We start from the raw sequence: 26304 nt of genomic DNA, 5'->3' as shown, positions 1-26304 counted from the left end.
CATGCACACTTTAACGAACCCATCATTTCAGCGACAGGGTCTGCCACACGACTGTGACTGAAATGACTGGTTGGTTTGGGCCCCCACCAAAAAAGAAGCAATCAATCTCTTCTTGCACAAACTGGCTCTACAGAGGCAAGATGTCCACCTAATCATCATCCTCCGAATGCTCCACTTGTCCACATGTCCGTGGTTAAGTGGACATTGGGTACAACTGCATTTTTTAGGACACTGGTGACTCTTTTTCTTACGTCTGTGTACATTTTCGGTATCGCCTGCCTAGAGAAATAGAACCTAGATGGTATTTGGTACCGGGGACACAGTACCTCAATCAAGTCTCTAGTTGCCTCTGAATTAACAGGGGATACCGGAACCACGATTCTCACCACCCAGGCTGCCAAGGCCTGAGTTATCTACTTTGCAGCAGGATGACTGCTGTGATATTTCATCTTCCTCGCAAAGGACTGTTGGACAGTCAATTGCTTACTGGAAGTAGTACAAGTGGTCTTCTGACTTCCCCTCTGGGATGACGATCGACTCCCAGCAGCTACAACAGCAGCGCCAGCAGCAGTAGGCGATACACTCAAGGATGCATCGGAGGAATCCCAGGCAGGAGAGGACTCGTCAGACTTGCCAGTGACATGGCCTGCAGGACTATTGGCTTTCCTGGGTAAGGAGGAAATTGACACTGAAGGAGTTGGTGGTGTGGTTTGCAGGAGCTTGGTTACAAAAGGAAGGGATTTAGTGGTTAGTGGACGGCTTCCGCTGTCATCCAAAGTTTTTGAACTTGTCACTGACTTCTGATCAATGCGCTGCAGGTGACGTATAAGGTAGGATGTTCTGAGGTGGTTAACGTACTTATTCCTACTTTTTACAGCTTGACAAAGGCAACACACGGCTTGACACCTGTTGTCCGCATTTGTGTTGAAATAATTCCACACCGAAGAGCTGATTTTTTTTGTATTTTGACAAGGCATATCAATAGCCATATTCGTGCCACGGACAACAGGTGTCTCCCAGGGTGCCTGACTTAAACAAACCACCTCACCATCAGAATCCTCCTTGTCAATTTCCTCCGTAGCGCCAGCAACACCCATGTCCTCATCCTGGTGTACTTCAACAGTGACATCTTCAATTTTACTATCAGGAACTGAACTGCGGGTGCTCCTTCCAGCACTTGCAGGGGGCGTGCAAATGGTGGAAGGCGCAAGCTCTTCCCGTCCAGTGTTGGGAATGTCAGGCATCGCAACCGACACAATTGGACTCTCCTTGGGGATTTGTGATTTAGAAGAACGCACAGTTCTTTGCTGTGCTTTTGCCAGTTTAAGTCTTTTCATTTTTCTAGCGAGAGGATGAGTGCTTCCATCTTCATGTGAATCTGAACCACTAGCCATGAACATAGGCCAGGGCCTCAGCCGTTCCTTGCCGCTCCGTGGCGTAAATGGCATATTGGCAAGTTTACGCTTCTCATCAGACGCTTTCAATTTAGATTTTTGGGTCATTTTACTATGACATAGGGCATCGGCCTTGGCAGACGACGTTGATGGCATTTCATCGTTTCGGCCATGACTAGTGGCAGCAGCTTCAGCACGAGGTGGAAGTGGATCTTGATCTTTCCCTATTTTTACCTCCACATTTTTGTTCTCCATTTTTTAATGTGTGGAATTATATGCCAGTATCAATAGCATTGGCCTACTACTATATATACTGCGCACAACTAAAATGCACCACAGGTATAGAATGTAGATGGATAGTATACTTGACGACACAGAGGTAGCTACAGCAATGGCCTTCCGTACCGTACTGCTGTATATACTGGTGGTCACTGTGTCAGCAAACTGCAAAACTAAAATGCACCACAGGTATAGAATGTAGATGGATAGTATACTTAATAATGACACAGAGGTAGGTACAGCAGTGGCCTTCCGTACCGTACTGCTATATATACCGGTGGTCACTGTGTCAGCAAACTGCAAAACTAAAATGCACCACAAGGTATAGAATGTAGATGGATAGTATACTTAATGACGACACAGAGGTAGGTACAGCAGTGGCCTTCCGTACCGTACTGCTTTATATACTGGTGGTCACTGTGTCAGCAAACTGCAAAACTAAAATGCACCACAGGTATAGAATGTAGATGGATAGTATACTTAATGACGACACAGGGGTAGGTACAGCAGTGGCCTTCCGTACCGTACTGCTATATATACTGGTGGTCACTGTGTCAGCAAACTGCAAAACTAAAATGCACCACAGGTATAGAATTAGAATGTATATGGATAGTATACTTAATGACGACACAGAGGTAGGTACAGCAGTGGCCTTCCGTACCGTACTGCTATATATACTGGTGGTCACTGTGTCAGCAAACTGCAAAACTAAAATGCACCACAGGTATAGAATGTAGATGGATAGTATACTTAATGACGACACAGCGGTAGGTACAGCAGTGGCCTTCCGTACCGTACTGCTATATATACTGGTGGTCACTGTGTCAGCAAACTGCAAAACTAAAATGCACCACAGGTATAGAATGTAGATGGATAGTATACTTAATGACGACACAGAGGTAGGTACAGCAGTGGCCTTCCGTACCGTACTGCTATATATACTGGTGGTCACTGTGTCAGCAAACTGCAAAACTAAAATGCACCACAGGTATAGAATTAGTATGTATATGGATAGTATACTTAATGACGACACAGAGGTAGGTACAGCAGTGGCCTTCCGTACCGTACTGCTATATATACTGGTGGTCACTGTGTCAGCAATCTGCAAAACTAAAATGCACCACAGGTATAGAATGTAGATGGATAGTATACTTAATGACGACACAGAGGTAGGTACAGCAGTGGCCTTCCGTACCGTACTGCTATATATACTGGTGGTCACTATGTCAGCAAACTGCACAACTGAAATGCACCACAGGTATAGAATGTAGATGGATAGTATACTTAATGACGACACAGCGGTAGGTACAGCAGTGGCCTTCCGTACCGTACTGCTATATATACTGGTGGTCACTGTGTCAGCAATCTGCAAAACTAAAATGCACCACAGGTATAGAATTAGAATGTAGATGGATAGTATACTTAATGACGACACAGAGGTAGGTAAAGCAGTGGCCTTCCGTACCGTACTGCTATATATACTGGTGGTCACTGTGTCAGCAAAACTCTGCACTGTACTCCTCCTATATAATATTATACTGATAATATTTTACTGGTGGTCCCGACTCCCCAGTCCCCACAATAAAGCAGCAGACTGAGCACAGATATGTAGTGTTTTTCAGGCAGACAACGCATACTGGTGGTCACTGTCAGCAAAACTCTGCACTGTACTCCTGCTATATAATACAGCTGCTCCCCAGTCCCCACAATTAAGCAGTGTGAGCACAGATATATGCAGCACACTGAGCACAGATATGGAGTATTTTTTTCAGGCAGAGAACGGATAAAACTAGTGGTCACTGATCAGCAAAACTGTGCACTGTTCTCCTCCTATATTAATATAAAGCTGCTCCCCAGTCCCCACAATGATATAAGCAAGCACAAATATTTGCATCAACTCAACAATGAATAAACGGAGAGGACGCCAGCCACATCCTCTCCCTAACATTTCCAATGCATGAATGAAAATGCCGGCGACGCGCGGCTGCTTATATAGAATCCGAATCTCGCGAGAATCCGACAGCGGGATGATGACGTTCGGGCGCGCTCGGGTTAACCGAGCCATACGGGAGAATCCGAGTATGGCTCGGACCCGTGTAAAAATGGTGAAGTTCAGGGTGGTTCGGTTTCCGAGAAACCGAACCCGCTCATCACTAACCAATATATATATATATATATATAGGTTTCTCCAATGAGACCCCAGTACTTGGAAGTTTCTACCCTCCGCATAGGCATGAGAATGTCCCAGAACTTCTCCTGTCTGCCTTTCTTTGCTTCCACCAGGAATCAATTCAGTTGTGTCACTGAGCTTGGTCACGGGACACAGTGCAATTTAATTTAAAGCAAATCATTAGGAATAACATTTTATAAAAAATTGGTAGCATCATCAAGACATGCTGGTCAAACCCTTTGATATCAGTGCCCCCCTCCAATATGAGCTGATCTGACCAGTGTTATTTAGTAATACATCTGATGTCATATGTTCTCTATACTGAAATGACCACTGTTCTCATACACTACACAATTAGAAGATAAATAATTATAGTCTCATCCATGTATTGCACAGTACATTACACAGTGATAAGGTCATTGACAGTTATGTATCATCCCAACAGTACATTATCTACAGTTTTTTATAGCATGAGACATATACCCATTGCCACCCCCTCTCGCGATCGCATGGCTGAGACAGCAGTTGGCTGTTTGGCATGCACCAGTGCACTGAGGTGCCGGCACATGCGCAGTTCAGACCTGATCGGCTGCTGTGCGAAAACGCACAACAGCGATCATATCTGAATTAGCCCCATTGTCAGTACTACATTATATACATTAATAGCGCCATTGTCAGATTAACAGTCATACACTGAGTAGCAAAAATATTACTACCACTGGGTCAGTACCCTATATATGGCTTGAATTCTTCTATGCATGGATTCTACTAACTGTCCACATAGATCTTAGTGCCTAGGCACTCCCATGCAGTGGTGCTGAGAGGTGATGATGGTGGTGGTGGTGGTGGTGGGGGGGGGGGGTAGAGGGTTCTAACTATCTGGACTCAGGTCTGATGTAGGGGCCTAGTGGTTTAATTGGTTTGGGGCCTAATTCAGATCTGATTGCAGCAGCAAATTTGTTTGCTAATGGGCAAAACCATGTGCACTGCAGGGGGGGGAGCAGCTATAACATGTGCAGAGAAAGTTAGATTTCGACGTGGTGTTTTCAAACTGAAATCTAAACTGCAGTGTAAAAATAATTCAGCCAGTACTTACCCTGCACAGAAACAAAATAACCCACCCAAATCTAACTCTCTCTGCACATGTTATATCTGCCCCCCCTGCAGTGCACATGTTTTGGCCATTAGCTAACAAATTTGCTGCTGCGGTCAGATCTGAATTAGGCCTTTGTACCAATAGTACAACCGTGCCACCTGTTGGATAAATATCCTCAGGAATACCAACATAAACTATATTCAAATCTACTTGTGAAAAATCTAGAAGAAACTCCTCTTAACAAAAAACATGTTACAATTGAGCAGTGTCTGCTGACAAGTAACTCCAACAATACACTGTTACCACTGATCATATATGGCCAGTACAAATAGTATCAGTGTAACAATCTAGAAGATCATTTAATTATCACACACTGAAGGAATTAGATAAGGTGAATAGAGATATCACCTCTCTGTCACACAAAACACATCTTACCTCTTTCCTTTGGAACATGCCAATATTTCCACATACTGTAGACTAAGATCAAGTGGAATAAAAAATCACAACTAATTACACGCCAACTGCATCTCTCAATTTAGTTGTGAAACTGTTTGTGAACCAATAAGGGAAATCGAAGATGTATGCCCTTTTTAATGTTATTTGTTTGTCTTGCCTTTGTCCTGTTCTTTGATCTCCAATTATTTTAACATTCATCAGTAAACTTTAAGTTTTAGAAAAGTCATAATTTCTTTAACAGGGTAGGTGAGTGCCCTGCCAAGAGATACTTTCTTCTTCTTGATTTAGTAATGCAAGAAAGATCTATGCTTTCATGCTGTTGCCTCCATGTCCTCACCCTACCATCTGCATTGTTTAATTTAAAACATGATCCACGAGACCACATTACTCATTTCCAATCATTTATTGTGAAACTCCTGTTTTCCTGGGCAACCTGGAGGTGTTTCACCTTGCTTGCAGCAGATAGCAATGGCGTATTGACAGCCTTCTGCTTCTGTAGTCCATACAATGAAATGTGTGGCATACTGGTCATAGGGAGGCCCCCTGAACTGGTACATGATACAGATTAACCATAATTTAATGCACTGTTGCCAATCTGTGGGATTTAGAGATGTGGAGCGGCCTTTTTCGTGTTTTGTGTTTTGATGCAAGAGTAGAGGATTTTACACTGCGCTCTCCCCCGGTTTTTAGTTTTTCATGTATATGTACTGGTGTAATAAATGGTGAAATGCCTGATTAGGTTTCAAAATGATGTTTATTTAAATACAATAGCTGATAGTCCCGAATTCATATGAATGCGTGAATGAGCTCTGTTTGGCTGTCTTAAGCCTTTTTGCTACTTGTGCAGGAGCACGCTTGCTTCTAAATATAATGAGATGAAGTCCGTATGCAGGATGATAAGTGGATAAGTGAAAAAATGAAAATGGTAAAAAAGTCTATTTGTTATATTACAGGCCGCGGCGTCCCGCTGGTCTGTATGAAATGAGTGCACTTGTTTAAAATGACATTCCGTTACTGATGTACAAGCAGCAGTGGAGAGTGCGTGAGAAAGAAAGGGACTCCGGACTGGTCTGCCTCCCCCTGCTTCAGCCGCCGTCACTGTGACTGTGTTCGGTCACAGGTCGGAGGCCGGTCAGCCTGGGTTCGGTGCCTGTCTTGGGGGGGGGGAGATGCACGCACTGCGACCGCTCTCAGAGTGGTTCGTTGCCGCACTCCCTCCGCCTACAGAGACTCACCTTAGTTCTCCTTCTCCGCTGCTGGATGTGTCAGTGGCAGGTTGTCTCCTCGATGCTTCTCCGTCGTCCGTGATCTGCAGACACTTCCTGGTCTTCAGTCACGTGACCGGGTTCAGTCTCTTGTTCCGCTCCTTCTGCTCGATCGTGCCGCTGTTGTGGATGGTGTTAGGAAAATGCTCCAACGCGTTTCGGCCCTTGGGGGCCTTCCTCTGGGAGAAAAAAGTGTATGGAATTTCTCCTGTGGTGAAGAAATAAATAGGCTGATCTGTGGTTCCTTCGCTCTGATTGGTTGTCGTTCTTCATGTGATGATAGGCAGTTTTTCTTGTCAATCACATTGTGTACCCAATGAGAATGACAAGACAGTGTTTTGTGTTTTGGTTTTGGATTCGGATGCATTTTAGCAAAACCACCCTTTTGGGTTTTGGATTCGGATGTGTTTTGGATTTGGGTGTGTTTTGGATTCGGGTGATTTTTGAAAAAACACACAAAAACAGCTAAAATCATAGAATTTGGGGGTAATTTTGATCCTATAGTATTATTAACCTCAATAACAATAATTTCCACTCATTCCCAGTCTATTCTGAACACCTCACACCTCACAATATTATTTTTAGTCCTAAAATTTGCACCGAAGTTGCTGTGTGCTGAGACGAGCCAAGTGAGCAGCGGCAGAGTGCCGATTTGGCTTTCCATCATCGTGCACGTGCAGTTCCAGTGAGCTGGAAGCGGCGGCTACACATAGCAGATCCACTGGTGCGGGTGTCTCCAATTGGAGAGAAGGTGTGCTATCCATCCCGCACATTGGAATCGGACACTGACACGACTGTTACTAGAGGCAACGTGCAGCTATATGTGGGGTGAGCATACACCGGACACTATTACCATTTGAACAGTATCCTGGACCGTGACGCCGGTAACAGGTTAAACAATACTGCTACAAATTCATCCTATAGCAGGACTTTGTCAACTATACTGTGGGTGCTCACAAATTGTAGCATTCTCTGCTACCTAATATCAACACGTGGCTACTTTATTTCAAAGAGTAACATTGTTGCTTCAAATACTAAAGATACTAAATATATTCAAATCCTGGCTCTGGTCCAGAACGGACTTTAGATATCCAGCTCTGTGTTTTTTATTATAATTTTATTTTTGTACATTGCACATATAATTATTATTCAATTGTTATTCAAATATATATGAACCCAGTAAAGGTTTTTTATTAAAAGCAAGGTTCTCAATGTATTCAATGAATCCAAACACACTGTCTATTTCAGTTGATACCTAAATAACTAATTGTTAGCACATCAAGTGCACACAATCTGTTGGTTTAGCATTTGTGTTCTTTGGGGCTTCGCAAAAAGCTCAATATTGGGTGCAGCTGATGAGTGTTTGACTTTGGTAATTATTCAGTTAATTTGCGCCGGGAGATAGGGTGTTTTTACAAATAGTAGTTTTATTATGTGCAGTTAGCACTAACCTTATAGTCCTTGGTGAAGTGAGATGTGGAAGAGGAGCACTTGTAGCAGATACCATTTTCTCTTAAGAAGGCTTTGCGGTTGTCTAGGGACTTCTCACTGAAGGCTCTGCATTTCAGGAGAGGTTGCGGTTTGTGATGCAGAGGACACTGCTTAGCAGAATCTGCTTAGCAGAATCTTTATCTCTGGTCTCTTGAGAACAGAGCTGGTAAACCTGTGGGAATAATCTGAATAATGCACATTAGTCTTATGAAATGCAACTAAGTGGAACTAAGGTCTAGTGCGCTGAAGAGACAATGGCCCTCATTCCGAGTTGTTCGCTCGCTAGCTACTTTTAGCAGCTTTGCACACGCTAAGCCGCCGCCTACTGGGAGTGAATTTTAGCTTTGCTGAATTGAGAATGAAAGATTCGCAGAATTGCGAAAATAAATTTCTTTGCAGTTTCTGAGTAGCTCGATACTTACTCTGCCACTGTGATCAGTTCAGTCAGTTTCGTTCCTGGTTTGACGTCACAAACACACCCAGCGTTCGCCCAGACACTCCGCCATTTCTACAGCCACTCCCACGTTTTTCCCAGAAACGGCAGCGTTTTTTCGCACACACCCATAAAACGGCCAGATTCCGCCCAGAAACACCCACTTCCTGTCAATCACACTCCGATCACCAGAACGAAGAAATTTCTTTGTTAAGCCGTGAATAAAATACAAAACTTTTTTGCAAATTTACTTGGCGCAGACGCACTGCGAACATTGCACATGCACAGTTTGCGACTAATCGCTCCGTTGCGGAAAACACTAACGAGCGAACAACTCGGAATGAGGGCCAATATGCAGCCAAATATGTCTAATACCAAAAAAGGAGGATTCCTCCAACCTCCACCACAATGTGCAAAAAACAAAATATAGGTATAACTTATCCGGCGCTGTTGTTTGGATGATGATCTTTGAATACGATTCTGGTGTAACTTTCTCTCAGAGCAATGCCAGGCAGGGCCGTTTCTAGACAATTTGGCTCCCAGTGCGAGATTTAAAAATGCGCCCCCCCTCCCCCCATTGCTATAAAAAAAATTGCGCCCCCCCCATATAGCTATAAAAAGAAAAAGTATGCGCGCGCCGGAGGCGCGCGCGCTCCCGACAAGGCGTGGCCTCATCTGATATCATCACGCCCACCACAGGGGGGAAAAAATAAAAAAAATCCCCATTTTACACAGTGCGGCAGGCAGGTGTCCCCATTTTACACAGTGCGGCAGGCAGGTGTCCCCATTTTACACAGTGCGGCAGGCAGGTGTCCCCATTTTACACAGTGAGGCAGGTGTCCCCATTTTACATAGTGCGGCAGGCAGGCGCCCATTTTACACAGTGCGGCAGGCAGGTGTCCCCATTTTACACAGTGCGGCAGACAGGTGTCCCCATTTTACACAGTGCGGCAGGCAGGTGCCCCCATTTTACACAGTGCGGCAGGCAGGTGTCCCCATTTTACAGAGCGCAGCAGGCAGATATCCCCATTTTACACAGTACGCAGGCAGGTATCCCCATTTTACACAGTGCGGCAGGCAGATATCCCCATTTTACACAGCGCGGCAGGCAGGTATCCCCATTTTACAAAGTGTGGCAGGCAGGTATCCCCATTTTACACAGTGCGGAAGGCAGATATCCCCATTTAACACAGTACGCAGGCAGGTATCCCCATTTTACACAGTGCGGCAGGCAGGTGTCCCCATTTTACACAGTGCGGCAGGCAGGTGTCCCCATTTTACACAGTGCGGCAGGCAGGTGTCCCCATTTTACACAGTGAGGCAGGTGTCCCCATTTTACACAGTGCGGCAGGCAGGCCCCCATTTTACACAGCGTGGCAGGCAGGCCCCCATTTTACACAGCGTGGCAGGCAGGTGTCCCCATTTTACACAGTGCAGCAGGCAGGTATCCCCAGTGTGGCAGGCAGGTATCCCCAGTGTGGCAGGCAGGTGTCAAGTGGTGGGGGGGAAGGAAGGGGGAGAGAGAGAGATATACTTACATGTTCCGCTCTTCGGATCCCGCCGCCGGACGTCCCTCGCGCCGGCCGCCCCCGCCGCCTCCTTCCAGGCTTCTCTCCTCCCTCTCCCCGAGCGCTCCTGCTCGGGGGGGCGGGGCTTCGTGGAATGACGCGTTTGCGTCATGACGTCACGACGCAAACGCGTTATTTCGCGAAACTCCGCCCCCTCGAGCAGGAGCGCTCGGGGAGAGGGAGGAGAGGGGGAAATAACACTTAAAGTGCCGCGGCGGGCGCCCCGTGCGGTTGCACGGCTCGCCCGCCGCTAGAAACGGCACTGATGCCAGGTTACCCAGATAATACATAAGGAATGAAAGTAGTAATATGGTGAAGTACAATTTAAACACCTTTAATAACATAAAAAGCACAATCTATTTTGCTCCACATAAAATGCATATGCTGCAGTTCGTCCAGCACAGTTATAATAAATGCAATTAACAGAGTTTTTTGAACTGAGAAATCAGTTCAAATCAGCATGTGAAAGGTGAGTCCCGGGCACCTTGGTGTTAAAAGATGCTGTAATGAATTCCCCGGTGTCACAGTCATACAGCTGTCCTAGGCGGCCTTTGCTGTCACCTCCGACGCGTTTCCACCCCTGCACTGGGGTCTTTTTCAAGGAGTCTGTATGTGGAGCTTCCAAACACATGAATATTTAAATGTCCTTTATCCAATGGCCACTCTCCGATCACAGCTGATCTCTAATACATTCATTCTTCTAACAATCCCACGATCAGCTGTGACCATAGCGCATTGCCATGGTGACGTGACGTCACTTCCGCTACCGGACCACAATAAACTACATCTCCCATGATGCTTTTCATAGTTGGCGTCTGTTCCCATAGCAGTCTGTTGCATCACTTCCGCCCAGTGGCGTCTTCATAACATGGTCATTGTTTTGTCCGTTGCACTGGAAGCGGCGCCGTTTAGCGATTGGCTTCTATTATCTGCTGTCATAGAAGCGGCGCCTTTAGTGGTCTTAATGGTAAAAAAGACTGGTATCCTAAATGATGTGCTGTATAATAAAACACAATGCACAATATATATAAAAAAACAATAATGTATATAAAAAACAGTACCGGTATATATAATGTAAAAACATTATCCAAAATATATAAAAGGTGAGCATATCTTCAATATAAAGTGCCAATGCTAATAATTAAAGTGCTTATATTGAAGTGCCAATACTAAAAGTGCTTATATTAAGTTGAAGGGACATATGAGATAAACTATTAATATGAGAGTATATATATATGTCCAATTTTTTCAAAGCAACTAAAAGGTCAAACAAAGTTTCTATAAGAACCATTTAATTTCAAAGTCTGAGTTGATGCCCCCTGGTTTTAAAGTCCCCAATACAAAAATGAGTTTCATTTCTGCCTTCGCTAGTTGGGCAGCCAACTCCCTTTGTCTGCGGTGTACTAATATATGTTTCAGACCAAAAAACCTTCTAATTTCAGACGTCTTACTGTTATGTTTTAATCTGAAATGTTCAGATAAGGCATGGATTTGTAGGCCCTTCTTTACATTCCGTAGATGTTCTCCTAGTCTTACTTTTAGTGGTCTGGACGTTCGTCCTATATAGTACAAACCACAGGTACATTCAATTCCCTAAATTACATTTTTAACATTACATGTTATGAACTCGTTTATTTTCTCTGTTTTACCATTAATCATTACCTCCATCAGTTTTTTATTATCACCTTTAACTTCTCTGCAGCCAATGCAAGATCCACATCTGTAAAAACCTTTAGATTGTATAGTACCGAGTTTGGTTTTATCTGAAGGGAGTAAGCTCTTTACCACATTGGATCTATGGTGGGCACTCTTCTATAAATGCATTTGGGTCTATTAGGTAATAGCTCCCCTATAATGGGGTCTTTCTTTAAGATCCCCCAATGTTTTGATATACAGGTTGAGTATCCCTTATCCAAAATGCTTGGGACCAGAGGTATTTTGGATATCGGATTTTTCCGTATTTTGGAATAATTGCATACCATAATGAGATATCATGGCAATGTGACCTAAATCTAAGCACAGAATGCATTTATGTTTTATATGCACCTTATACACACAGCCTGAAGGTCATTTTAGCGAATATTTTTTATAACTTTGTGCATTAAACAAAGTGTGTCTACATTCACACAATTCATTTATGTTTCATATACACCTTATATACATAGTCTGAAGGTCATTCAATACAATATTTTTAATAACTGTGTGTATTAAACAAAGTTTGTGTACATTGAGCCATCAAAAAACAAAAGTTTCACTATCTCACTCTTGCTCAAAAAAGTCTGTATTTCGGAATATTCCATATTTCGGATATTTGGATACGGGATACTCAACCTGTAATACTTTCTAGATGCTTGGGTAACCTGGCATTGCTCTGAGAGAAAGTCAGACCAGAATTGTATTCAAAGATCATCATCCAAACAGCACTGGATAAGTTATACCTATATATTGTTTTTTGCAAGAAACTTAACAAAGTCTAATGTGTCTTGATCGGCTCTAGGAGATGCTGCTGGTACATTAACATGGTAGGTAAGTTGTGTGCTGTCATACCTGTTGGGATTGTCTGGTACCTGCTGACTTGTATTGTGCCATTTTTGAATGTGGGAGGCTGTGCCTTTGTTGCAGTTAGCAGATTCGGACATCTGGCGTGAAAGAGAGTCATCCCTCGTGAGCTCACTGTTAGGGAGGCCAATCCCGGGCCGTTTTTTCAATCCCGGGATTCGGGATTGAAAAACGGTCAATCCCGGGATTCCCGGGATCCCGGGATTGCAGTAGGGATTAGAGAAAATTGTAGGGAGCAGCGCTGGAGGGAGGGTGTAGGTAGCGGTGCGGGAGGTTGGGAGTGTGTAGGTAGTGGTGCGGGAGGTAGGGAGGGTGTAGGTAGCGGTGCGGGACTCAGGACAGAGGGTGTAGGTCGCGGCAGGGAGGGAGGAAGGCGAGGGAGAGAGGATCATGTGTGTAAGTACTAGTACTTACTATTAGACGGGCTGCAACCATTAACACACTGAACACGGCGGCATTTCAAATGAAGCGCCGGCCGCCAGCCAACCAGAGCTGGCGGACCGGCAGCCAATCAGGGAAGCGGCCACAGCAGTCGCTCCTGATTGGCTGCCGCTGCAGCTTCCCTGATTGGCTGCCGGTCCGCCAGCTCTGATTGGCTGGCGGCCGGCGCTACATGTGAAGTGCCGCGCGCGTTCAACTTGTTCATGGCTGCTGCCCGCCTAAATGAGTAAGTACTATTACTTACACACCCACCCTCCCGCCGCCGCGCATGCGCAGTATAATCCTGTGAATCCCGGGATTGGATGCTCCAATCCCGGGATTCAAATCCCGGCATTTTTGGGCCCAAATCCCGGGATCCCGCCGATCCCGATCCCGGGATTGGCCTCCCTACTCACTGTGTCCAGGGTTCTCCTTATTGCAAGTTTAGAGTTTGTTGCTGACTTCTGGTGGCACTGTATAACGGGTGTGGTTCGTTTTATCGACAGTGTCTAGGTCGACAATGTTTAGGTCGACCACTATAGGTCGACAGTCACTAGGTCGACATGGATGGAAGGTCGACAGGGTTTCTAGGTCGACATGTGCTAGGTCGACAGGTCTAAAGGTCGACATGAGGATTTTTTTTTTTTGTCGTTTTCTTCGTAAAGTGACCGGGATCCCAAATTAGCGCACCGCGTCCCCTCGCATGGCTCGCTTCGCTCACCATGCTTCGGGCATGGTGCCTTCGCTCCGCTACCGCTTCGCTCGGCACACTTTACCGTTCCAATCGTAGTCCACATGGATCGTTAAGTATGAAAAAAAAAACAAAAAAAAAAACTCATGTCGACCTTTAGACCTGTCGACCTAGCACACGTCGACCTAGAAACCCTGTCGATCTTCCATCCATGTCGACCAAGTGACTGTCGACCTATAGTGGTCGACCTAAACATTGTCGACCTAGACACTGTCGATCTTCAGACCGGATCCCCTGTATAACATGTTTGGCTTGTTTTACTGATGACATCTGATTTATTTCCCTGCACTGATGAAGAGTTGCTGCCATTTTTAGAGACTTGGCATACATATTCTGATGTGCGTTGCATTGAATTCTGTGATCCAAGGTCTGCATCAAATACATTAATGGTGTCAAAGAGTTCTACAGACTCTAAGAACTCTGCTTCAGCTATGGAAGCTTTGGCTTCCTTTTAGCAGCAAGTTTCTAGCTAATTGCTTCTAAGCATTTTTTCTTCATATCCTTTTCTGCTTCCAGATATGCTTTTTCTATTTTTAACTGCATTTCTTGGTCAGCAAAGTTGGCCCGTGCTTTTGTGGCTTCAGCTTTTGCAAGGATGGCTGCATGACTGACAGATACTGATTTTGAGGAACCAGAGACTTGGGACCAGTGCCAGATTAAGGTCCACATGGGCCTGGAGCTGAAATCTATGAAGGGCCTATTGCATGTCGCGCATTTGGTGTGATTAGCGTCACAGAGTGAGGGCAGGGGGGGGGGGGGGTGTAGTGGCATACAACTGCACTTCCTCACTCCCACACTACATCTCTTCACTATACCACTACTACACTACATCTCCGCACTATGGGGCATATTTATCACAATCCGCATCTGACATGTGCACGGAATGTGATAAATTCGACCAAAATCGCATTGAGAGGATTGAATACATAGCAAGAAAGTATCAATTATGGCATAAAGGGACAGAGCTTGTGAGAAAGCTTTTTCATGAAAAATACCCTGAGATTGTACAGCGCATGAGCCGCCACCGTCTACTCCCCTTTCCCACCTGTGACATCCCGTCCCACCTCTGCTTACACTAAGCTGCACGGTGATCAGTGAGCTCTCTCCCCCAGTCATATGGTCACTGGGCTCCTGCTCTGTGTGACCCAGATCAGCTGAGCTGTAAACCGGCATCTCATACACTGTAAATGGAGGTACCGGTTTACAGGACAGCTGATTGGTGTCACAGAGCAGGATTCCGATGTCAGCTGACTGGGGGAGAGAGCTCACCGATCAACACTACGTTACCTACTTACACTACATTCCTGCACTATATCACTACGCTACCTCCCCACACTATATCCCCGCACTACACCTCACCAACCTACCTCCCAACACTACATTACTGTTACCTACTTACACTACATTCCTGCACTATATCACTACGCTACCTTCCCACACTATATCCCTGCACTACATCTCACCAACCTACCTCCCAACACTACATTACTGTTACCTACTTACACTACATTCCTGCACTATATCACTACGCTACCTCCCCACACTATATCCCCGCACTACACCTCACCAACACTACATTACTGTTACCTGCTTACACTACATTCCTGCACTATATCACTACGCAACTTCCCCACACTATATCCCCGCACTACACCTCACCAATCTACCTCCCAACACTACATTACTGTTACCTACTTACACTACATTTACTGCACTATATCACTACGCTACCTCCCCACACTATATCCCCGCACTACACCTCACCAATCTACCTCCCAACACTACATTACTTTTACCTACTTACACTACATTCCTGCACTATATCACTACGCTACCTTCCCACACTATATCCCCGCACTACACCTCACCAACCTACCTCCCAACACTACATTACTGTTACCTACTTACACTACATTCCTGCACTATATCACTACGCTACCTCCCCACACTATATCCCCGCACTACACCTGACCAAGCTACCTCCCAACACTACATTACTGTTACCTACTTACACTACATTTCTGCACTATATCACTACGCTACCTTCCCACACTATATCCCCGCACTACACCTCACCAACCTACCTCCCAACACTACATTACTGTTACCTACTTACACTACATTCCTGCACTATATCACTACGCTACCTCCCCACACTATATCCCCGCACTACACCTCACCAACCTACCTCCCAACACTACATTACTGTTAACTACTCACACCTCATCCTTTAGAGTGAAGCAGAACAACAGGATAGAGGGAAAGGAGGGGTGAGCCTGAGGAAGGAAGGAGTAGGAAAAAAAGGGGGACAGCTGGGTATAGAAGCAGGGAGGGGTGCGTACCTGGTCCTGGGGATGGGAGGGACTACGCTGGATGTCTAAATACTCACTACAGTGCATCAGCTTAGTGGCTGGATTAGGCATGCGCAGGATCTTGAAACAGGAATGTGCAGGACATACCCCCAACACAGACTACTGTCCTGATCTTCACATTGTATTCAGGGTCCCCTGCATTACTCATATTAGGAACTCTGATGGCTCCATGATGAAACTGCTGCTACATTTGGTCTATCAGGCACTGCCCTCTTTTCTACACAGTTTGTGAGAGGCGCAGGTGGCAAGAGGGGTGGAAGTACGGGTTGTGAAAGGAGTAGAGACACAGGTGGGGGGAGGCAGAGATACATTTGGAGAGGGAGACTGAAGCGTAGATGGGGAGAAGACAGACACACAGGTGGAGAAGGGGGTAGAGATACAGGTGGGGAGCGAGGCAGAGATGCATTTGGAGAGGGAGGCGGAAGCACAGATGGAGACAAGGCAAAGACACAGGTGGAGTGGAAGGTAGTGACAGAGGTAGAAGCACAGGTAGAGAGAAGGCAGAACCATAGGTGGGGTGGATGGCAGAGAAAGAGGTTGATAGGAGCAGAGACACAGGTGGAAAGGAGGGCAGAAGCACAGGTGGGGAGAGGGCAGAGAAACAGGTAGGGAGGGGGCAATGGCACAAGTGGCGAACAAGGCAGAGGTACTAGTAGGAAGGTATAGGGGTGGACACACAGGTAGTGAAGGTGGCAGAGAGACAGGTAGTGAAGGTGGCACAGAGACACAAATGGAGAGAGTGGTGGAAGCACAGGTAGAGAGAAGGCAGAAACATATGTGGAGAGGGGGAGTCATACAGGTGGGGAGGGGGTAGGATACAGGTGGTGAGGGAGACAGAGACACAGGAAGAGAGGTGGTAGACACACAGGTGGGGAGGTGGTAGACACACAGGTGGGGAGGTGGTATAGATACAGGTGGAGAGGTGGTAGACACACAGGTGGGGAGGTGGTAGACACACAGGTGGGGAGGTGGTATAGATACAGGTGGAGAGGTGGTAGACACACAGGTGGGGAGGTGGTAGACTCACAGGTGGGGAGGTGGTATAGATACAGGTGGAGAGGTGGTAGACACATGGGGAGGTGGTAGACACACAGGTGGGGAGGTGGTAGACACACAGGTGGGGAGGTGGTAGACACACAGGTGGGGAGGTGGTATAGATACAGGTGGGGAGGTGGTATAGATACAGGTGGGGAGGTGGTAGACACACAGGTGGGGAGGTGGTAGACACACAGGTGGGGAGGTGGTATAGATACAGGTGGTAGACACACAGGTGGGGAGGTGGTAGACACACAGGTGGGGAGGTGGTATAGATACAGGTGGAAAGGGAACAGAAATGTTTTCCTAAGAAAAAAAAAAGTGTGCAATTAAAAGAGGACATGCAGCTGTAGATTCTCAATTAGAGCATTCATCAGTACTCCATTAGATTGAATGTGCGGGATGCGGTCGTTAGCAATGTCGACCTTCAGTGGTCGACCTGTTAAGTCGAAAGGCAATAGGTCGACATGGGCGTTAGGTTGACATGTACTAGGTCGACAGGGCAAAAGGTTGACATGAGTTTTCAACATTTTATTTTTTATTTTTTCATACTTAACGATCCACGTGGACTACGACTGGAATTGTAACCTGTGCTGAGCACAGCGGTAGCGGAGGGAAACACCTTGCCCGAAGCATGCAAGGGGACATGGTGTACAAATTGGGGTTCCCCGTCACTTTACGGAGAAAACAACACCAAAAACAGTCAAAAAACTCATGTCGACCTTTTTACCTGTTGATCTAGTACATGTCGACCTAATGCCCATTGCCTGTCGACCTAACAGCAATGTGGACCTTCAGTGGTCGACCTAAGTTGGGTTGAGCCAACGACCCATACCTGAATGTGCATCTATATCAGCGCTTCCCTGTTGCAACATACACACTTGAACATCAAGATACAGGTGGGGAGGGGGGGGGGGGGGGAGAAGATACAGGTGGGGGGAGATACAGGTGAGAAGGGGGGGAGATACAGGTGGGGGGATATACAGGTGAGAAGGGGGGGAGACACAGGTGGGGAGGGGGGGAGATACAGGTGGGGGGTGATACAGGTGGGGGGAGATACAGGTGAGAAGGGGGGGAGATACAGGTGGGGGGATATACAGGTGAGAAGGGGGGGAGACACAGGTGGGGAGGGGGGGAGATACAGGTGGGGGGAGATACAGGTGGGGAGGGGGGGATACAGGTGGGGAGGAGGGGGGATACAGGTGAGAAGGGGAAAGATACAGGTGGGAAATGCAGGTGGGGAGGGGGGGAGATGCAGGTGGGGAGGGGGGGGAGATGCAGGTGGGGAGATGCAGGTGGGGAGGGGGGGGAGATACAGGTGGGGAGGGGGGGGAAAGATACAGGTGGGGGGAGATACAGGTGAGAAGGGGGGAGATACAGGTGGGAGGGGGGAGATACAGGTGGGGAGGAGGGGGGAGATACAGGTGGGGAGGAGGGGGAGATACAAGTGGGGAGGAGGGGGAGATACAAGTGGGGAGGGGGGGGGAGATACAGGTGGGGGGAGATACAGGTGAGAAGGGGGGAGATACAGGTGGAGAGGAGGGGGGGATACAGGTGGGGAGGAGGGGGGGGATACAGGTGGGGAGGAGGGGGAGATACAGGTGGGGAGATACAGGTGGGGAGGGGGGGGGGAGATACAGGTGGGGAGGGGGGGGAAAGATACAGGTGGGGGGAGATACAGGTGAGAAGGGGGGCGATACAGGTGAGAAGGGGGGAGATACAGGTGGGGAGGGGGGAGATACAGGTGGGGAGGGGGGGAGATACAGGTAGGGAGGGGGGGAGATACAGGTAGGGAGGGGGGGAGATACAGGTGGGGAGAGGGGGAGATACAGGTGGGGAGGGGGGGGATACAGGTGGGGAAGGGGGGGGGGGATACAGGTGGGGAAGGGGGGTGAGATACAGGTGAGAAGGGGAAAGATACAGGTGGGGAGGGGGGAGATGCAGGTGGGGAGGGGGGAAGATGCAGGTGGGGAGGGGGGAAGATGCAGGTGGGGAGGGGGGAAGATGCAGGTGGGGAGGGGGGGAGATGCAGGTGGGGAGGGGGGGGAGATACAGGTGGGGGGGGAGATACAGGTGGGGAGGGGGGGAAGATACAGGTGAGAAGGGGGGAGATACAGGTGGGGAGGAGGGGGGAGATACAGGTGGGGAGGGGAGGGGGGAGATACAGGTGGGGAGGGGGGGGAGATACAGGTGAGAAGGGGGGAGATACAGGTGGGAGGGGGGGATATAGGTGGGGAAGGGGGGGAGATACTGGTGTAAGAGCAGCAGATGACATGAAAGGAGTAAAAATGGGATGGGGGAGTGTGCAGCATGTTCACAGGAGGAGCTGCGACCCCCTGTGTGAACGGTGCAAACAAGCAGCAGACCTCTGTCCTAAATGATCTAGCACTCACAACTCCCCGCCCCCTTCCCCGGCAACCCCACTGACCCCCAGCTCTACCCACCTGCTGAAGATCCATCTTCAAAGTTCTAACACTGTCAGCAGAGTCTGCAAAGCTTCAGGCCATCCATGATCCAAAGGTGCACAGGAGGCAGGGCTTTGGACGGATCCTGGAGGCGGGGCTTTGCACGGATCCTGGGGGCGGAGCTTAGACGGATCCCGGAGGCGGAGCTTTGACGGGTCCCGGGGGCGGAGCTTGGACGGATCCCGAAGATGGAGCACTGGACGGGCCCCGGGGGCGGAACTTGGACGGATCCCGAAGATGGAGCTCTGAACGGGTCCCGGGGGCGGAGCTTGGACAGATCACAGAGGCTGAGCTGTGGGCGGATCCTGGAGGCGGAGCTTCATACAGGTCTGGGAGGTGGTGCTTACGGCTTAGGCCGGCTCTGGTCAGGGGGAGAGTATGCTGGGCTGGTGGGTGACAGGAAACATTTTTTCCTGTCAACACTGGCAGTACTGCAAGGGATCCTGTGGGCCTATTTTGAATGGGGGGCCTGGAGCTGCAGCTCCATCCGCCCCATTGTTAATCCGGCCCTGCTTGGGACCTTGTTTTGTTTGAAGATGTCGTGTTCTGAGACATAATGATGGGGTATAAATGCTTGACTGTGTAGAGACTACTGTATTGCTATGTGCAGAGAAGGTCTCTGGGATGTCAGGGTCTTGGAACTGTTGTTAAGCTGTTTGACTGTGCAGGGACTGTTGTATTGCCGTATGCACGTGGCTGCACTGACAGTGTGAGGTTTCTGTGAAGTCAAATGGCGGTACTCCTATTTCTGAGCTGCCACGGTTAGTAGACTGCATATAAACTTGTGCTGTTATATGCAGAGAGCTGTGACTGGCAGTGTAACAGATCTGTAAGTCAGTATATGTAATTCACTTGCTGACAGACAATGCTGCTGACAAAGTCAGGATATACTGTATGTGTCCCACTCACTGGCAGCATAGATGTTTTACTGTTCAGCCTATCACTAAGCTTCATTACTTAAAGCAAATTCAAAGCCTACAGTATAACCGCTTTTTACTTTGCAATAATCCTTTCAGAAGCGATGTCTGAAGAATGGTGCTTATTATTTAGTAAAGGGAATCATAAAAGTATGTGAAACGATGAGATTATGTAATACAATTGTGATGACAGTGGTAAAACTGTGACTAAAACAATAAGATACAATTACAATATGCATGTGAAAAGAGCACTCAAGCATATACAGTACATGTGACATGAGTATACAAACCTAACTGGTATTACATGTATGAACATAAATTGCAATGCTACCAATATAGCTAGCATGTATGGCTGACTAAACAAGCTTATGTTGACACAATTAAAGTCATTAACTTACCATATCGTACGATTGCCAGCTTGAGGATGTGTATAGCCAATGTGTCTCTGTCCATGTGTGAATAGAAATTTTCTACTCACAGCTCCCTTGACCCAGTATGCATATCTAGCTAACTACAACAAGTTAGAAGGTACAAAAGGGAAACAGACACTTTGAGATTTTCTGTGCTGACCACTAGAGGGAGTTGGTTATACAGGTTACTGTGACACAGAAACAAATGGATTTAAACAAACTATGCTGGAAGGCATGACACTCTCCAAACCCAAGTCAGGCCATGGGACAGTACACAATGAACTGCTTTCATAAGTCTAAGCCAGTGGAACCTGTGAGATTTGAAAATAGCTTGACCTTTTGATTGGGCAGCAGTAGGAATGCAACAGATTATGTCTGAGCTCAGAGATAATAGGAATGGAATGGTGGATTCATGCAACTAGAGCTGTTGTTCTTTTCAGTTTCCAGCAGAAAAAGTGCCCCATGGTAATAACCCTGCAAAAAAATTGAGCAGTCCCAAAGGATACTGCAACTGTCACAAGGACACTTTGTGATATGCCAAAAACCAGGAAACTACAGTAGAACCTTAATTAGCCAATTTATTCCCAGGATAGTGGCAATGCCCCTTAAGGCCCCTCTTTAGAGATTGGCACACCAAAATTGTGAAATATTGACTGCAACAAAAATAAGGATCAGAATTTGTCCAACAGCAGGAGGCCCAACAAGCAGGAAATCATCCAGATAGTGGGCAACAGTCAGTTTGTACTCATCACGCCTTTTGAAAAGCTGCAGCATATGCAGCGAAACATATCGAGAGAACCTCCATAACCACCAACAGGACCTTTTTAATCATCCACTCAGTGTTTGGACACCTCCTGTGGACCATTGCAAACCTATAACTGGAACTTGGACTAGGACATTCCTTATATTTACCTGCTAAGTCCAAGTGTGGATACCACTCAATTAACAAGGACCTTTTATTATGGGACATCATGGATTCAAAAAGCAGCAATCCTTCTCTAGTGGGATATTGGCAAACATCAGGTTTATGGGCTAAGCACCATCAAATGGAAGGTAACATTCCAGTACTGTCCAGATGACCTTTGTCCAGTTTACTATTAGCGAGACCAACACCATTTTGTGCATTTAATTCTTGATTGGTGTGGTTACTGGATCAGAACATTTTATGTAATGTAATTTTAACCAATTCTATCAACATTTTTTTTTTTTTTATTACATTTTAGCATTATTATTGACATTAAGAAACCTTACAGATATAGAAACCAGGGTTTTGAAGAAGGGCCTCAAATATGCGCCTTCCCCCATTGCTGATGCCTTCGAAAAATTTGTGGATCTCCAGAAATTTACAAGAAAAATCACCCAAAGAAAATTATTTGCGATGCAGGAGTCTAATCCATCAACCACAGACCACACATCCAATGAGGAAAAGTGTAACAGGACATTTAAAAAGAAATCACATTTTTATCCAGCACATATTAAAGGGAATTTTATTGATATCTTTCAGAAATTAGCCACTGAGGACTTCAGGAAGAAGAAGAATAATTAAAAGAAGATGCAGCACAACCTATCGAAGAAAGAACGACAAGTCATCACTGACCTAACTAAGGTCATCACTATCAAGCCCTGTGACAAGGGAGGAGGGGTCACAATTCTCAACACAGATGATTATATCAAGGAGATCATGGGACAGCTAGCAGACACTAATACCTACCAAAAGTTAAAAACAGACCCCTCGACATGTATTAAGAATCTCTACGAAAAATTCATTGAGAAACATCTTCTATCAGGAGGCATAACAGAGAATGAACATGGGTGTCACGATCCGGGTATCTGGACGCCATTTCTTACCCATCAGATGCCTCCTAAGGCTGGCTCAGCGCTCCAAGACCGGATCCCATCTGTTATCCTAATGTTCACATTCCTGCATCCTCTCCTGTCTCTCTGAGACGCTGTCACAGTAACGCCTTATTACATCTGGCATGGCGTCTCCCGCGGCCTCCACCGCCGTCCCTGAGCTTCTGCATGCAGAGTGTCAGAGTGGCGATTACGTCAGCCGCGGCCTCCGCTGTGTCCGCGTAGTTGGATGTGCACTTGTCAGCCTAGCGTCTCCTGTCTCCAGTGGCCGGCGCCGCCATTACTGTTTTCATTACCACATGGATTACAAACCAAACTTCCCTCCAAGTGTCTGCATGGGCGCAGCCATCTTGGATTCTGTCAGCTGATCATTTCCTCCAATCTGTTGTCAGTATTGTTAATCTGCATAATTGCCTAGCCAATCCCTTCCTTGCTGCAGGTATAAATACACTGTGCCTGAGCAAGGAAGGCGTCAGTGCTTTGGTTGTCAAACCTAGTTCCTGTTTGTCTCTCTCCTGTGATTGTCTTCCAGGTTCCAGCTCCTGTCTCAAGACTTCCACCATAGAGACCCGCACCAGCATTCCACCTGCGGTGTAGCCTGACTCTCCAATCCATTGTGGATTCATCTGTTTCCAGCTACAACATTACCTGCTTCCAGCTCAGCTTCCAGCAGAGTACAGCTTCCCTTAAAGGGCCGGTGTCCTTTCTACACTTTACCACTCTCCACCGGTATTATTATTTCTCCGCTCTCAAGTTCTACATTTCAGTTCATATTTCATCGCTCCCAAGTTCATTTATTATTTAACTGGTTCCAGCCAGTATCCACTCCGTGCTAACAACAGTCTGGTTCCAGCCAGTATCCACAGCAGCTGTTTTATCTTCAGCAACCCAGCTTTTCCTGGAACACCAGCTGGCACAATCCTGGGTTATCTCCATTGCTACAGTCGGGCCTGGTAAGGACTTTCCATCTAGAAGATCATAAGAACTATCTCACACTACCAGTGCCCTGTGGCTCCTGCCATCCTGTAGTACCCAGGAACTGTATTTATTCTTTGCTGACTTTTACGTTTTCTTTTACTGCTGCTGTGTTGCGGAGTTGTCATAATAAACATCATTGACTTTTATCCAAGTTGTCGTGGTCACGCCTTCGGGCAGTTATTATTCATGTTACTTACATGTCCAGGGGTCTGATACAACCTCCCAGGTTCCGGTACATCTCAGCCCCTACAACTGAGGCTGCCTCCCGTCAGCTCAGGCCCTCAGTTGTGACAGTAAGCACTGACCTAATGAATCCAGCCGGAGACCAGGATCAAGCGGCCAGGCCGATGCAAGAACTGGCAGCCCGACTAGAACATCAGGAGGCTGCACAGGGCCACATCATCCGCTGTCTCCAGGATCTCTCTACTCGGCTGGATGGGATTCAGACAACTCTCCGTGGATCAGGCGCGTCTGGTGCGTCAACCACAGTGACTCCAGCTATAACCCCACCCACCTTACCCATTTCTGCTCCACGTCTTCATCTTCCAACGCCAGCAAAATTTGACGGATCTCCAAGATTCTGCAGGGGATTTCTCAACCAGTGTGAGATTCAGTTTGAGCTACAACCTGGCAATTTTCCCAGTGACCGTACAAAAATTGCCTACATTATTTCTCTTCTCAGTGGCTCAGCCCTTGATTGGGCATCACCGTTATGGGAGAGGTCCGACACCCTGCTATCTTCCTACACTGCCTTCGTGTCAACATTCAGGCGCATCTTCGACGAGCCAGGCCGGGTAACCTCAGCTTCATCCGAGATTCTCCGTTTGCGCCAGGGGTCACGTACTGTAGGACAATATCTGATACAGTTCCAGATCCTGGCATCCGAACTGGCATGGAACGACGAGGCCCTGTATGCTGCATTCTGGCATGGCTTATCTGAGCGTATTAAAGATGAGTTAGCTACCAGAGACTTACCTTCTAAGTTAGATGAGCTAATCTCACTCTGCACGAAAGTTGATTTACGTTTCAGAGAGAGAGCAACTGAGCGTGGAAGATCATCTGCTCCAAAATCTTCTGCTCCTCCTCCTCGTCAACTGTCACCATCTAAAGATGAGCCCATGCAACTTGGCCGTTCCCGTTTAACTCCTGCTGAGCGCCGAAGACGTCTCTCCGAGTTTCTCTGTCTCTATTGTGCAGCTCCGTCTCACACCATTAATGCCTGTCCCAAACATCCGGGAAACTCCAAATCCTAGCTCGCCAAGGAGAGGGCCGGCTAGGAGTAATGATCTCCTCTCCATCTCCTCAAGATTGTAATCTCCCAGTCTCGCTTCAAGTTGCTCAACGTTATCGGAACGTCATTGCCCTCCTTGATTCCGGAGCAGCTGGGAACTTTATTACCGAAGCCTATGTTAAACGGTGGTCCCTACCCACCGAGAGACTTCCTTCGTCCATTTCTTTAACTGCCGTGGATGGCAGCAAAATTTTTGATGCAGTTATTTCTTTAAGGACTCTACCAGTTCGTCTGAGAGTGGGAGTTCTTCATTCCGAACTTATTTCTTTTTTAGTGATTCCAAGAGCCACACATCCTGTGGTCCTGGGTCTTCCATGGCTCCGTCTTCACAATCCTACAATTGATTGGACGACTACGCAAATCCTGGCATGGGGTTCCTCCTGTGCTGAGACATGTTTGTTTAAAGTATTGCCTGTCTGTTCTTCCTCCCCCAGGTCGTCTGATGTTCCACCTCCTCCATATCAAGATTTCACGGATGTGTTCAGTAAAGCTTCTGCTGATATCCTTCCTCCTCATAGAGAATGGGACTGTCCGATTGATCTCGTTCCAGGGAAGGTTCCACCTCGAGGCCGAACTTATCCGTTGTCTCTGCCTGAGACGCATTCTATGGAGGAATATATTAAAGAGAACCTAGCAAAGGGGTTCATTCGACCTTCTTCTTCTCCAGCCGGCGCAGGCTTCTTTTTTGTAAAAAAGAAAGATGGTGGTCTGCGGCCGTGCATCGAATACAGAGGTTTGAACGACATTACCATCAAGAACCGTTATCCTTTACCCCTGATTACTGAGCTCTTTGACAGAGTTAGCGGAGCTACCATCTTTACAAAGCTGGACTTGCGAGGTGCATACAATCTCATCCGGATCCATGAGGGTGACGAGTGGAAGACCGCCTTTAACACCCGTGACGGACATTATGAGTACCTCGTCATGCCCTTCGGATTGAGCAATGCTCCAGCTGTCTTCCAGCATTTTGTCAATGAGATCTTCAGAGACATTCTATACCGTCATGTCGTGGTCTATCTAGACGATATCCTCATTTTTGCCAACGATTTAGAGGAACATCGTTTTTGGGTTAAAGAGGTTCTGTCCCGTCTCCGTGTCAA

At 47.0% G+C, this 26304-nt stretch overlaps 1 protein-coding gene across 1 annotated transcript in view; it reads right to left on the bottom strand.

Moving 5' to 3' along the window:
• LOC135055101 (pulmonary surfactant-associated protein D-like) overlaps positions 1-26304 on the bottom strand; it is a 455316-nt gene that overhangs the window by 281167 nt on the left and 147845 nt on the right. The gene's annotated exons all lie outside the window — the stretch shown is intronic.

Source organism: Pseudophryne corroboree, chromosome 3 (genome assembly GCF_028390025.1).
Source record: "Pseudophryne corroboree isolate aPseCor3 chromosome 3, aPseCor3.hap2, whole genome shotgun sequence".
Classification (NCBI taxonomy): Eukaryota; Metazoa; Chordata; class Amphibia; order Anura; family Myobatrachidae; genus Pseudophryne; species Pseudophryne corroboree.
This window is presented reverse-complemented; position numbering and strand designations above follow the sequence as displayed.